The sequence below is a fragment of the Aquarana catesbeiana genome, linkage group LG02 (assembly GCF_042186555.1).
Source record: "Aquarana catesbeiana isolate 2022-GZ linkage group LG02, ASM4218655v1, whole genome shotgun sequence".
Lineage (NCBI taxonomy): Eukaryota > Metazoa > Chordata > Amphibia > Anura > Ranidae > Aquarana > Aquarana catesbeiana.
The window spans coordinates 431,762,166-431,776,801 of record NC_133325.1 but is presented as its reverse complement, the minus strand read 5'-3'; positions in this window follow the sequence as shown (position 1 = coordinate 431,776,801).

The following is a 14,636-nucleotide window of genomic DNA, read 5'->3' as shown; positions in this document are numbered from 1 at the left end:
CCGGAGGAAGAACCAGGAGAACCAGAAAAAGAAGAAGATGGAGGAAGAAACCAAAGGAGGATAGAAGAAAGAAGAAGCATTTAAATAAAGGAATTGTCAAAAACTGTCTCTTGCCATTTTTAACATTTTTGACACTTTTTTTTGTGAAATGGTAGGGGTACTTTTGTACCCCCTTACCATTTCACATGGGGGGGCTGGGAACTGTGGGTCCCCTTGTTAAAGAGGGATTCCAGATTCCAATAAGCCCCCTGCCCACAGACCCCCACAACCACCGGGCAAGGGTTGTGGGGATGAGGCCCTTGTCCCCATCAACATGGGGACAAGGTGTTTTGGGGGGCTACCCCAAAGCACCCTCCCAATGTTGAGGGCATGTGGCCTGGTATGGTTCAGGATGGGTGGGGCTGCTCTCTCGTCCCCCCCTCTTTTCCTGCGGCCTGCCAGGTTGCGTGCTCGGATAAGGGTCTGGTATGGATTTTGAGGGGGACCCCACGCTATTTTTTTTTAAAATTTTGGCCGGGGTTTCCCTTAATATCCATACCAGACTTTGATCCATGTCCCCTGGGGCAGGACCAAGGTCCCCAAACACTTTTTATGACAATAACTTGCATATAAGCCTTTAAAATTTGCACTTTTGATTTCTCCCATAGACTTTTAAAGGGTGTTCCGCGGCTTTCGAATTTGCCACAAACACCCCAAATTGTTCGCTGTTCAGTGAACTGGCGAACAGCTGATGTTCAAGTCGAACATGAGTTTGACTAGAACTCAAAGCTCATCCCTAATCTGTATATAGGACGACAATAAGCCGTACGCTCCACAGAGTTGGGCTTTATGGCAGAGTGGCCAGAAGAAAGCCATTACTTTCAGCAAAATCAAAATGGCACGTTTTGAGTTTGCGAAAAGGCATGTGGGAGATTCCCAAAATGTATGGAGGAAGGTGCTCTGGTCTGATGAGACTATAATTTAACTTCTTGGCCATCAAAGAAAATGCTATGTCTGGCAAAAACCCAACAAATCACCTAAAGAACACCATCCCCACAGTGAAACATGGTGGTGGCAGCATCATGCTGTGGGGATGTTTTTCAGCAGTCAGGACTGGGAAACTGGTCAGAGTTGAGGGAAAGAGGGATGGTGCTAAATACAGGGATATTCTTCAGCAAAACCTGTAACACTCTGTGTGATTTGAGGCTAGGATGGAGGTTCACCTTCCAGCAGGACAATGACCCCAAACACACTGCTAAAGCAACATTTGAGTGGTTTAAGGGGACACATGTAAATGTTCTGGAATGGCCTAGTCAAAGCCCAGACCTCAATCCAATAGAAATTCTGTGGTCAGACTTAAAGATTGCTGTTCACAAGCGCAAACCATCCAACTTGAAGAAGCTGGAGCAGTTTTGCAAGGAGGAATGGGCAAAAATCCCAGTGGTAAGATGAGGCAAGCTCATAGAGACTTATCCAAAGTGACTTGGAGCTGTGATAGCCGCAAAAGTATTGACTTTAGGGGGGTGAATAGTTATGCACATTGACTTTTTCTGTTATTTTGTCCTATTTGTTGCTTGCTTCACAATAAATAAAAAAAAAATCTTCAAAGTTGTGGGCATGTTCTGTAAATTAAATGATGCAAATCCTCAAACAATCCATGTTAATTCCAGGTTGTGAGGCAACAAAATACGAAAAATGTTAAGGGGGTGAATACTTTTGCAAGGCACTGTACATTTAGGGAGAAAAACACAACTGTTCAGCACTTTGTTTTTGAAGCATTGCTATAGTGCAAAAAAACTAGAAAATGCTTTCAAATGCGCAAATCACCCTTTTGGTGCTGAAACCAGATAAAAAATAATATATATATATAAAAAAAAAAGCTATTGTTTTATAATATAATGTATTATATGGATACCAAAATGTATATGTATTGGATTGATGAAGAATTATAGCAGCTTTAAGATCAAGCAAATGTCTGATGTAAGAAGTGGGCTATGAAGAGATTTTTGGAAATCAAATAGTTCTGCTCTGGCCAATGCAGTTACAGCAACCCAAACTCCCAATGTCAGATAAGCTGCTATAACTGTTTTTAAATATGAGTGCACTACTATTATCTATCCTTAGGGTAAATCATAACTTTATGCTATGGTGGTGCACGGTGGTGTTCACTTGTGTTTATTGCTGTAAGGCACCAGTATATCCCACCCCTTTTTGGCAGCAGTCACTGTCATTAGGTCATTAAAGTTCATCCACAGCCAAAACATTTTTCATTTTACAGTAGAGAATGGTCAAAATCATTGATTATCCGTGTGGAGGAAAAGGAGGGAAAGGAGGAGACCACCTTAATGACAACAGCAAGAAAGAGAGTAAATAGCTTTGACTATCTGTTGTGAGGTGAGTGGGCATTTCACCCGGTGGTGGTACTGCACTTTGATTTGTTAATAAGAAGACTGAAGAGCACTGTGGTGAATTTCATATTATGAAAGACTGCATTATTATATATTTTTTCTATTCATTTTGTTTTTAGTTGACTTTATATTATGTATCGTGGCTATATAGATATTTGTAAATAACACTGGATGCAGATATGGTATGATCAGTAGCGCTGCACTGTATTAAGTAGTGAATGGTTAAAACCCGCCAAGGTTTTTGCCATCTGTACTTTATTGTGGGGATTTCCCTTCACTTTCAACCACATTGGAATGGATAGGCATATCCCTTTGAGAATGTGCATGCGCATGAAATGCAATGAGAGGGGCCTACAGCTAGCATCAACATCGCCACGTCCCCGTGCTAGGAGCGGTGGCAATTACTGTGAGTTTGGCCAATTTGTTTTTATGCTGCAGCATTTGTATCTGTTTTTAACTATTTAATAGAATACTACACTATATTAGTACCATTTGGGCTCCCGATGGTGAGCTTTTTTTACACAGCTTATGGTTTCTCTGGATTCCTCCATCCAATCGCTATACAAGGCTGGGATACCACTCCACCCCATAGGAACAGTTCAAGGCATACCTTTGTCTGGCTTCTGGTGAGTGTTTAGAGTGTTTGGTGGAGGCTCATGGCTGTTGAGGATATTTTCACTACACCGAGTGGAGTGCAATGACAATCTAATGCTGCAATTTTACTTCCTGGTGAGTGGTTAGATACACTATAATTTTTCACTGGATGATCCTTTAAGCACATGGAAGATTCTTAAGTCATGTCTTGGACTGTTTTGGCATTAATATTTTGAGACTGTACCAATACATTTTTGATCATATTTTTTATACTTTGTAGTTTGTGTACTATAGTGGAGTGCTGCACACCATTTATTTTTTGTTCTAGTAACAGTTCAAATTTTGAATTTTCCCTTGCTTTTAGTCCCAGTGACAGTAGTCACCAGGACAAATAGCGAAGATGCTTCTCCCTAACAGGAAACACAGACAGCGGTAACAAAAAAAAAAACTAACAAGGGTTCTACCCCTTTACCCACAAACGAAAAAAAAAAACTTACAGCTTTAAATACACTTTAAGTAATTTAAACAGAACATGGAGTGGACATTATTTACCTATAATTTTAGTTTAAGGGATAAGCCTGGAAATGTATCACTAATTAAAAAGGTATTTAATATCCTTTCCAAAATATTAAGTAGTTAACCATTGTGGTTTAACCCAACAAAATCTGTTGTTTTATACTACAACTTTGGATGCAAAGAAGTCATATCCTTCCAGCATAACCACTTCAAAAGTTACATGACACATCAGCTGTCATTCCATCTTGCATCTAGCCATTCATAATGTCTTTCCCCTGAGCCTTCACAGTAGTTATCCCCTTCTGAGCTAGTGGCATCTATGATTTACCTGCATAACATCTTATTAGCGGCAGTCTCTGCTAAGGCTCTGACCTCTCTTGTCAGGTTCCCTTAATTTACTTTCTGCTTAGAGGTGCTGAAGCAACATGGTAAAATCAATTTCTCCTTTTTGGATTGTCTCAAGTCACCAGCGTCTATCATTGAGATGAAGCTTAGCCCATAATCCATGTTTTTTCACTTGAAAGGCCCGTTAATCAGCTTTGTTAAATATATGCTTACTATAAATCAGTTTTGTTTACATTGGTGTGTTCTCCTGCTATTTTACTGTCTAATCTGTGGACTTTGTATGTAGTAAAATGTTGCCTCCCACAGGCAGCCTAGTTAAGACACCAGCACTCACTGTACTCTTCTTTTTCTTTCACTCTTTAGGAAGTAAAAAAGGACTAATGGCATGTCAAAACCATAGTGACAAAAATTCTGTAGAAATCGTAATTCTGTTTGGAGGGTGGTAATGTACATTTTTTGATATTTAAATAATAGTGCAGTTTTAACATCAGATAGGTTTTTTTAAAAAGTTTTCTAACCGGATCTGTAACTTTCAGTGAAGCTAACACAGTTGTATCGTAAGATCACCCAGTATTATCATATATTTGTGATTAAAGATAAACTAAACACATATTTCCTCAAATAAACATATGCATAACAATACTAACAATTCTGTAAAACTCGAAGGTTTTTATTAATCACCTTGACATTTCATGACCTCCATAAAAATGCTTAAGGCTTTGTCTTAATGCTTTACAGTCATAAAAGCAAGTGTTTTATGACCTCTACTACTTACAGTTTATAGTAAAAGTACATCACGTATCTGTGTAAAAAAATAAATTCTATGTTCTGTCATACAATGTAACTGATTACATAACATAAAATACAAAATGTATTACCCTCTATACCAGGGGTAGCCAACCTCGGCCCTCCAGCTGTGGTGAAACCTACAAGTCCCATGAGACATTGCAAGACCCTGACGATCATAGACATAACTCCTAGAGGCCAAGGCATAATGGGATTTGTAGTTTCACCACAGCTGGAGTGCCGAGGTTGCCTACCCCTGTTCTATACAATATTGCATTTTGGCAGTGGGATCATATAACACACAAATTAAATTCTCTGTTAAAGAATTATTTCAAAATATACTAAAGGCTATGTCACCAATATAAATAACACCACCGATAATTTTTATTTACTTAAATATATAGTCCTTTTTTGGATTTAAGGCCCCATACCACCACCCCCAAACTCGTATCAAGCTCCCAGGGTGCAATTCCAACTACATTCCTTTGCACTGTGGAACTAGAAAAGGGTGCCCCCTCTCTCCTCTTTTATTTGCCCTCGCTATGGAACCCCTGGCCAGATCCATCTCCAACAACCCCAACATCAAAGGATATAAAAAAGGTGATCAAGAGTTCAAACTTAGCCTCTATGCTGACGATGTCCTATTATTTCTTTCTGACCCCCTGATCTCCCTTCCCAACCTTCTGTCCTCCTTAGATTCCTTCCATAACCTCACGGGCCTAGGAGTGAACCTTTCTAAATGTTCGGCATTACCCATTCGCCTCCCCCAACCTTTATTGACTACTCTTAAAGATAAATTCAAATTCTCCTGGAATCAAGACTCACTGCAATATTTAGGAATAAAACTAGCCCCTTCTCTTAAACAGATGTATTCATTAAACTACGCTCAGGCTTTCTCTAATGGTAAACGCCTTTTAAATCAATGGTCCTCATACCATAAATCATTCTTAGGAAGAATTCAAGCAGTTAAAATGAATATCCTCCCAAAACTCTTATTCCTCTTTAGGTCCTTACCTATGTATGTCTCTCGCTCCATACTACTAATAATCCAATCAGATCTGCTCAGATTTGTATGGCCGGATCTATGGAAATACTCAATTGGCGCAATGGCATACCTCCCCTACTTCTATACCATGGCTGCAATTTGAGCGGATCTCGGTGGCTCCATACTACCTCCCGGGTCTTCTCTGGTCATGCTCAATATCTCCAAACGACACTACCCCACTTAATAATATAGTAGGCCAATCTTTATACATATGATCCCTTTATTCGAAGAAGTTTAAATTAAAATCTGACATGCCACTCCTGTCTTCCTTTTTGGGAGAACCTTCATTCCCTCCGGCCTTTACCTCAGACACGTCATTCCTCAATTGGACTGCAAAGGGATTGGTGAACCTGGAATCTTTGTTGCAGGGCGCTTCCTTTTGTTTGTTCACACACACTTACAGCAAAGGTTTGCCATGGGAAGAAAAGACACTTGGTTGGCGGAGTGGAACTGACAAAAACTCCATTTGAATTCCTGTGCGGGGAGGCCTCCAGGGATAGGTGGACCATCTCCACTCTTTACTGATACCTTAACAACTACAATTCCACTCGAAAATCTATAGCAATGGAGGCTTGGGAGGCAGAGACAGCTCAGGAATTCCCAGTGGAGGACTGGCAAGACATGATTGATAACATGCACAAATGTACAGGCTCTATATCCATAAAGGAAATAGTACTCAAACTACATACCTGCTGGTACTATACTCCGGATCGACTTCACAAAATATACCCACTGGTTCCTGGCACATGTTTTAGAGGATGCCAGGACAGGGGTACGCTATTGCATACGTTCTGGAGTTGTAAGGCTTTAGGTCCCATTTGGCAAAAAAACAACCTCTCTCATAGCAATTCTATCTGGAGTATCGGTTACATTGACTTATCAAATGTGTTTGTTGTTTGCAGAACTCCCAGCAGTCCCCCCCCCCACCCACAGCAGAAATTAGTCCACACTCTTTTTAGTGCTATCCAATGGGCAATAGCAATGAATTGGAAACGCTCTCATGTTTCTTGGTAGCAGGTGATTTTACGCATGGAGTCCATTAGGATAATGGAAAGAATACACCATACTCTCCTGGACTCCATGCACATTTTTGACCGCAAATGGAACATTTGGACGACACACCTGCTTAGTAACAGACTTGAGGATCCCTCAGTTCCTGTCTCAGATGCACAATTGAACTAACAGTTGTTAGATTTGATATAATTTGCTTGGTAGGAGCTTATGATGCTTATTTTTATATGTACTATATATTGCCGAATATAGCATCCTGGTTGAACGATGGCATTTCCCCTACACTCGGGTTGTGCACGTGCCACAATCACTAGTTTTCTCTGGTTTCTTTTCATTTCCCTTATTTTTTCTTTCCCAATTAATGTGTTCATTGTGTATTGTATTGAGATATTTTAAAGGCAACGTGTGAGATGTATTGTTAAGCTGTCTTATTCTACCCTGTTACTGTACTTATTGTTCTCACGGTGCTTGTACACCCAGTCTTTATATTATACCTCAATAAAAATGTTTGTAAACAAAAAATATAGTCCTTTTTTTCTCTGATCACTAGTGGTAATTAGAGATTTCCCATGAAATTTGACTTGTTGAGCAGTTTAGGGGAAATGTGCTTAAAAAACAGGGGTATTTTTAGGGTAGTTTGATTTATTAAATGGAGTGTTTTTTGTGTGTACTTGTTATTTGTGCACTGCTGCTTTAACTTTGTATTTTGGTTTCTTTTTCTTCGTGTTTTTTTTTTTTTTCTTGTTGTAAAAAATCTTAAATGATGAGGCAAACAAGAGTTTTTGGAACATAATCTGATCCAGAAAAATGTAAACAGTTTCCATATGCTATTAAAAGCCCATTGTAAACTTAAAAACTATCTTTATTTTGTACTCCCAGTTGACTCCAATGTATTTCATAATAATGGTGATATTTCACTGGAATCTCAAGATTTTTACAGAAAATTTGGGGAAATGAAAACTCAATTTCACTTATCCCTACTGAAGAGTAGTGACAAGTTAAACTTCCCTTGGTTCAGTTTAAGCATGGTTTGGCAAACTTCAAAGTAGTTTGGATGCCAAACCAAAAACCCATCAAAATCAATGGAAGCCAAATTTCTCATATGAAAAGGGCAATTTTCTGGGCTAATAGGCAAGGGGGTGTAAACAACTAATAGCACAGGGAAGAATGGGCACTGTCCCGGTGAACATATACAAATGCAAGATATAAAAGAAAATTTAAAAAATCCATTCCGCTATGAGCTTTTTTTTTTTTTTTTGATTGACCTTTACAAAGAAAAAAAGAGTTTTAAATTACTGGTAAACAACATCCCCCTCCTGGTCTTTTTTTTTCAAAGAAAAAACAGCACGCAGACCCCAAAAGTCCCCTAAAATACATAGCAGACCCCCTAAGGGTCTGGTATGTATTGTAGTGACCTTTAAAGGTGTCAGTGTGCTTTTTTTTTTATTTATTTTTTTAAAGAGGGTACACCATGCTGTTTTTTTCCATTTTCTTTAATGTGCAGAATGTGGAGGGGTTACATAGTTACACAGCTACATAGTAGGTAAGGTTGAATAAAGACAACAGTCCATCCAGTCCAACCTGTGTAGGTGTACATGTGGCAGCATTGATAATCATTTCCCATGTACCTGTATGTTGTGTTCTTTAAGATGCACATCCAAGAGTCTTTTAAGAATATCCATACTCCCCGCTGACACCATCACTTGTGGAAGAAAGTTCCACATTCTTACCTCCCTGACAGTGAAAACCCCCTGCGCTGCTTAAGATTAAACTGCTTCCCCTCCAATATCATTGTGTGGCCCCATGTCCTGTTACACCCCCTGAGATTGAATAGTTTTTTCCTATGCTGGGGTGACCATTAAAGTATTTGTAAATCGCTATCATGTCCCCTTTCAAGAGTCTTTTCTCCAGTGAGAATAAATGTAGTGCTTGTAATCACTCCTCGTATTTAATATCCTCCATCCCCCTTATTAATTTAGTTGCCCTTCTTTGGACTCTCTCCAGCTCCAGCACATCCTCATGAGGACTGGCGACCAGAACTGGACAAAATACTCCAGATGTGGCCAGACCAGAGTTTTATAAAGTGGCAGGATTATAGTTTTTTCCCTGGAATATATCCCATTTTTTATACATGCTAATATTCTGCCCGCTTTGGTATCTGCAGCTTGACATTGCATGCTATTGCACAGTCTATCATCCACTAGGACCCCCAGTCTAAAAACGATCGACTGATTTGAATTCTGTGTTAAGAATAGCTGGTTGTTAAAAAGCAGGCCAAGAAGCTGGCAACTGTGTCCTTAACAACCGATGACTCATCAGCTGTCAGCGGACTTCCTTGCTGAGAGCTGAAATGTAAACAAAAGAATTCTGGCAATAGAAAATTCAGAAAAAAAACAGTGTGGGGTCCACGCCAGTCTATACCAGGCCCTTTGGGTCTGGTATGAATTTTAAGGGGAGCCCCATGCTAATTTTTTTTAAAAAATGGCGTGGGGTCCTCCTAAAATCCATACCAGACCTTTATCCATTCACCAAAAAAGTGTACAAAGTTAATAAAGACACTACACAAGTTTTTGACAATTCCTTTATTAAAAAATCAAAAACAATGTCCCTCTTTGTACAACCATTCATCATGCCTCCGCACTGCTGGACCCTAAAAAAAAAAACCTCCGGTCTCGTCGAAGGCTCCCCACCGACTGCCTGCTCCTCCGTCTGTCTTTCTTAAGTAGCTAAGGTGGAGTCACCTGATGATGTCAGCGGTTGACCTGCCCCCTTGTGATGTCATCGACCGAGGACATGCTGGGTTGATGATGTAACAAGGGGGCAGTGTCACCTGTTGACATCATCAGGTGACTCCACCCTTAGCTATTTAAGAAATGGACCCTTTGGGTTTGGTAAGGATTTTAAGGGGAACCCCATGCCAATTTTTTTTTTAAATGACGTGGGGTCTTTCCAAAATTCATACCAGACCCTTATGCGAGCATGTAGCCTGGCAGGCTAGGAAAGGGGGGATGAGCGAGCGCTCCCCTCCTGAACCATACCAGGCCACGTGCCCTCAACATGGGGGGTGCTTGGGGTAGGGGGGCTATGCCCCCCACCCCAAGCACCTTAGCCCTATGTTGATTGGGACAAGGGCCTCTTCCCCACAACCCTGGGCTGTGTTTCTGGAGGTCTGCGGGCAGGGGGCTAATCAGAATCTGGCAGCCCCTTTTACAAGGCTTCAAAAATATTGATAGTTTGCTGAACTTCATATCCAATATGAGTGAAAAAATAGAGGCAAACGTGTAAGAGGAGTTAGCATTTGCACAGAGTTTGGTGGGACTTATTAAGCATGTTCTAAAGGTGTATTTAGTGGATATGTGCTCTGTTGCAATGCACTATATTGTCTCTTTCATACCTCCACTGTCTTTCCCAGCTGCCACTGTTACTTTGCTTACTACACCCACGTCAACCCCACTTCTAGGTCCCTACTCATCATAAACTACCCCACCCAAGTAAACATTTTCACACCCACCAACATCATTATTTACCTTACCCGCAAGGGGTCAAGAGTAAGCCATATACATAACACAGGGATAATGCACAAAGATACATACGACAGACAAATCCCTTCCCAAAGAAATAATACCAATACAATCCCATATAGGACAAAACTGTCCCCAGCATGAATCCCTCTTTGCCTCTCTAACATGTAGTTAACTTGTTGGTGAGTGCCCTTTGTCTCAATAATGCAATTGCCAACTTCTTTGTGTTTCTTTAATTTGTGTGCTTCATCAGGAGCTAATGGCTTCTACCCCCCCCCAACCCCCATCAGTCCATCACCTGTCAGACCTGTAGCAAAGAGCTAAACTCTGAATCTTCTCCTTGGCTCTGTGCCACAGGTCTAACAGGTGGCAGATAGGCTGGAAGATATGGACAGAAGCCAGAGCTGCCAAAGCCCACATATGAAATTGAAAATGTGGGCAGCTAAGGCATTGGGACCTGGAAACCCCCCAATAGAAGTAAATGTTTGAAATACATTGTAATGAAATATGGAACAATACAAATATGCACAAAAGCCTTCAACAGGATGCACCCATATCCCTGCTTAGATTAACAAAATTTACTGCAACACAGAATCATTAATTATCACTCAGCAAGTAGAAAGGCTGAGATAGAAAGTATACACAAGTATTTTGAACATTTGGATTTTTGGTGGTGCCCAAGGCTCAACTAGAATATTCTGTCAAAATTGTACAATTTGTATTTAAACCATATGAATAAAATCACTATGACATTAAAAACCTTTCTGTGAATCATTTTTATACTTTAAAGTAATAAGTAGTGTTTTCTGATACAGCTATACCAGCTTGGAATCCCATGTGAGATATATATGTAGAACCCTCTACTTAGGTAGGTGCTAGAGTTAGGATTTTTGTGAGAGCAGGTAAATTTAGCTGGAAGCTAGGCCTGTTTGTTTTGATCTGTGTGGGCTGGGAGTGGCTCAGAGCAGCAACTGTGACTCACAGACACCATCACGCCACAGTTACCTTCCTCTTGCTTCTAGAGGATTCTAGAAGAGGAGGGGAAGTGGGGAGGAGCAGTCTGGGGTGTTTTAGGGAGCCCTGACCAATCCCCAACTAGGATTGGCAGGCCTCCTTAACCACTTAAGGCCCGAGTCTCTTACTGAGATTTGTTGTTTACAAGTTAAAAACAGTTTTTTTTTTTTAGAAAACTTAGAACCCCCAAACATTATACATTTTTTTTTCTAACATCCTAGAGAATAAAATGGCAGTCATTGCAATACTTTCTGTCACACCGTATTTGCGCAGCGGTCTTACAAGTACACTTTTTTTGGAAAAAATACACTTTTTTGAATTAAAAAATAAGACAACAGTAAAGTTAGCTCATTTTTTTTTATATTGTTTACAATGTGGAATGGCGACAAACTTTACCCTTACAAATCTCAATAGGCGACGTTTAAAAAATTCTACAGGTTACATGTTTTGAGTTACAGAGGATGTCTAGGACTAGAATTATTGCTCTCGCTCTACTGATCGCGGTGATACCTCATGTGCATGGTTTGAACATCACTTTCATATGCGCTACTCACGTATGCGTTCGCTTCTGCATGTGAGCTCGGCGGGACGGGGCGCGTTTAAAAATTAAAATTTTTTTTTTCTTATTTATTTTACCTTTTATTTTTTATTTTTACACTTTTCTTTAAAAAAAAAATGTAAACATCCCTTGTAATAGAAAAAAAGCATGAAAGGACCTCTTAAATATGAGACCTGGGGTCAAAAAGACCTCAGATCTCATATTTACACTAAAATGCAATAAAAAAAAAAAAATGGCCCTTTAAGAGCTATGGGCGGAAGTGACGTTTTGTTGTCGCTTCTGCCCTGCAATGGTATGGAGATGGGTGGGGGCCATCTTCCCCTCATTCGTCTCCATATCCAGGAAGGAGAAGCACCCGATCGCCTCCGCCGCTACCGATGGCTCTGGTAAGCGGCAGAGGGCACCGGAGAGTGGCGGGGGTGCCCTCTCCCACCGCTGATAAAAGTGATCTTGCAGCGAATCCATTGCAGAGACCCCTATTATCGGAAACTGGACCACCCACTGAAGAAGAGTATACCGGGGTTATGGCAGCTAGCTGCTGCCATAAGATATCCCTCTTCAAAATTAGGACATATTTCGGCATGCGGCGGTCCGGAAGTGGTTTACCCAGGGTCAGCCCAGCTGGGGAGGAGTGGTCGGGTGGAAGAACTGAGGATGGAGTACTAGGCTGTCGGGGCATTTGACCTTGGGCCTGGGACTTGGGTGCAGGATGGATCTCTTCAAGAACACATGGAAGACCTGAACAAGAGGCACAGAGAGGAGTCAGAGAGGACAGCGGGAGCTAGTACTGCCGGGCAAGTCTTCAGGAGGGAACCAATGGTTTGCAGCAAGGAGGGCTGGAGAGTGACATGGGCAGTTGGGAGGACTGGAGAGGCATGCCAGAGAGGACTGAGAGGAAACAGTCAGAGCTGGGTGTGGAGCCAGTGAGGATTGCAATGTCATGGGCAGTGAGGTTGGGCAGCTGCAGCCAGGAGGGCTGGCAGGGCCTGAAGTGGACTTACTGGGAGCAGTAGTCCACCATAGGACAGCTAGCACTAAAAGACTTCCTATTCCTATTTTTGCTATATTAAATGGGACCCGCGGTCCCTGTCTGCAAAAGGCAGTTGCTGACGCCTTTTATATTTTGTACTATTTTCATAATGTTTCACATTTTTTATATTTTTGAATAAAGTATTGCTTTAATTCAAAGCTCTGTGATCCTTTTCAGTGACTGTCTTTTTGTGGTCTCTTCTGCAAGTATTTAATAATAGAGAGAATGATTTCTTTGCTATGGACAAAACACCATAATTAGCACCACATCCCTAAATTAAGGAAATATTTGCACTTTTATGGGACGTTTATGGGATTTTTAAGGTGCATTGTTAGTAAGTGAATACAAAGAGATTCATTTAAAAGGAATACATTTTATTTATGACATTGATTAAAAGAATGCTTAAAAGCAATATAGTACAATAGACTCATATAATACAGTCCTTATGGGTACAGCAAGATTGACGTAGTTCCCAAAACTACGGAACTTCAAGAACTACGTCAATCTTGTATACCCATAAGGACTGCATTATATGAGTCTGTTGTACTATATTGCTTTTAAACATTCTTTTAATCGATGTTATAAATAAAATGTATTCATTTCAAATTAATCTCTTTGGATTCACTTACTAACAATGCACCTTAAAAATCCAATAAACATGCAACTGTTTAATAATATAGTTGTTCATCCATAGGATCACCCCAGACTGGGGAACAAGCATCTATCAAATGACACCATACTTTTAATTTTTTCGTAGCCAACATTACCAAGATAATTCCTATTAGAACCACACAGGTGCCCAGCAGTGATGGCTGCCTCATCTTGGGGTAGAAAGTACTTTGCTTTACGTGTTACATGCAGGCACATTCAAATGAGTAGACCCATGCAGATGTATTTACATTTGTGCACACTCAAGTCACTCTTTACAGTCAGTCTTTACAGAAACATTGTCCTGTTGGGGTTGAAAGTTTGCAGGTATAAACAAGTTATTGAGGAAATGTTATGTTTCAGCATGTACTGCAATTGTCTACCATTCCCAATCAGCTGGAGATTCATATGTTGCCATTTTTAAAGGATTAATTCTGACTATGCACAGATAAGTGATATTGGTATTCAATTACAGAAACCATTTTCAAACACTGTAGCATTTTTTTTTCGCTTTTGTGAAACCTTTTGGGTCACATTATGCTAAATACTGACTTCTTAACATTAAACTAGCAAATATTAGCAGTTTAGTGTCCTTAAGTGTCATTTGTCATTTACATAATTTACCCAGAATTCTCAAAAGAAGGTATTTTATCACATTTTTTTCTCTCCCTTGGATTCTTAAATGTTGGATCTTTGCAAGAGCCCTGATAATTTCCCTTGTGGCTATGTGTACAATAGTCATTAGCTTAATCTATTTATGTTAGAAATGTGATCAGGTTGACATTTTTTTCCTATAGCCTCATAAATATGCAAATGATAGTACTATAAATGGTCTCATAGTTAATTTGCATATCTCTAGCCAATGTCTGCGACAATGAAAAGCAGAATCCAAAAACTCTGAAGAAATTCTTTAGACTAGTGTTTGTACTGTAATGTACTGATATCAATGAGACTTTGTATTTTCCGATACTTCGTTGTTCCCTACTATTAGCTACATAATTTCTGCTTGTCTAAAAACACAGCTGTAGCAGAGTAAGAAACATTAAAAAAAATGACTAAAGGGTACCTCACCATACCATTTGCAATAAGACATAAAAAGGAAACCTTGGATACAAGGCTAATATTGTATCTAAGGCCTCATTCACATGGGCACTAAGGCACACTGTCTGTATCTGGGGCC